We start from the raw sequence: 1,652 nt of genomic DNA, 5'->3' as shown, positions 1-1,652 counted from the left end.
CATCAAGCATTATGTCTGTTTTAGAGACTAAACAAGCTTCCATCATTTTCCACCAATGTGTTCCTGTTCCTCCCAAACATCTCACATCTTTATCAATGAAGCTGAGTGCTCCACATCTCTGCCTTCATGGAGCCCATCTACATTAAGATCCACAAATTTTGAGATTAAAGTTTTAGTATTAAACTGAAATAATATTCAAAAATCAGTTAACTTTTTGTCCAGAATTCTGACTAAATTCTGACAATAAAAAAGTCAGAATTCTGAGAAAAAAGTCTAAGTTCTGAGAAAAAAGTTAGAATTTTGACTTTTTCCCATACTAAACTGAAATAATATTTAAAAATCAGTTAATCTTTTTTTCCCCAAAATTCTGACTAAATTCTGACAATAAAAAAAGTCAGAATATTGACTTTTTCCCATACTAAACGTAAATAATTTTTAAAAATCTGTTAACTTTTTTTCCAGAATTCTGACTAGATTCTGACAATACAAAAAGTCAGATTTTAGACTTTTTCCCATACTAAACTGAAATAATATTTAAAAATCCATTAATCTTTTTTTTCCAGAATTCTGACTAAATTCTGACAATTAAAAATTCAGAATTCTGAAAAAAAGTCAAAATTCTGAGAAAGTCAGAATATTGACTTTTTCCCATACTAAACTGAAATAATATTTAAAAATTCGTTAATCTTTTTCCCCCCCAGAATTCTGACTAAATTCTGACAATAAAAAAGTCAGAATTCTGAGAAAAAAAAGTCAGAATTGTGACTTTTTCCAATACTAAACTGAAATAATATTTCAAAATCAGTTAACTTTTTTTTTCCAGAATTCTGACTAAATTCTGACAATAAAAAAAGTCAGAATTCTGAGAAAAAAGTCAGAATTTTGACTTTTTCCCATATTAAACTGAAATAATGTTTAAAAAATCTGTTAACTTTTTTTTTCCAGACTTCTGACTAAATTCTGACAATAAAAAAAGTCAGAATTCTGGGAAAAAAGTCAGAATATTGACTTTTTCCCATACTAAACTTAAAATAATATTTAAAAATCAGTTAACCTTTTTTTTTTCCAGAATTCTGACTAAATTCTGACAATGAAAAGGAAAGAATTTTGAGATTAGTCAGAATTCTGTGAAAAAAGTTAAAGTTCTGAGAAAAAAAGTCAGAATATTGACTTTTTCCCATAATAAACTGAAATATTTAAAATTCAGTTAACCTTTTTTTTTTCTTCAGAATTCTGACTAAATTCTGACAATAAATAAAGTCAGATTTCTGAGAAAAAAGTCAGAATATTGACTTTTTCCCATACTAAACTGAAATAATATTTAAAAATCAGTTAACTTTTTTTTTCAGAATTCTGACTAAATTCTGACATTAAAAAAAGTCAGAATTCAGAGATTAAAGTCAGAATTCTGAGAAAAAAAAGTCAGAATTTTGACTTTTTCCCATTTTAAACTGAAATAATGTTTAAAAAATCTGTTAACTTTTTCCCCCCAGAATTCTGACTAAATTCTGACAATAAAAAAGTAAGAATTTTGAGATTAAAGTCAGAATTCTGTGAAAAAAGTTAAAGTTCTGAGAAAAAAAAAGTCAGAATATTGACTTTTTCCCATAGTAAACTGAAATAATATTTAAAATTCAGTTAACCTTTTTTTT

This window comes from Cyprinodon variegatus, unplaced genomic scaffold (genome assembly GCF_000732505.1).
Source record: "Cyprinodon variegatus isolate N-32 unplaced genomic scaffold, C_variegatus-1.0 Scaffold2963, whole genome shotgun sequence".
NCBI classification, from domain to species: Eukaryota; Metazoa; Chordata; class Actinopteri; order Cyprinodontiformes; family Cyprinodontidae; genus Cyprinodon; species Cyprinodon variegatus.
The sequence above is the reverse complement of the archived record's forward strand: the minus strand, read 5'-3'. Positions refer to the sequence as shown.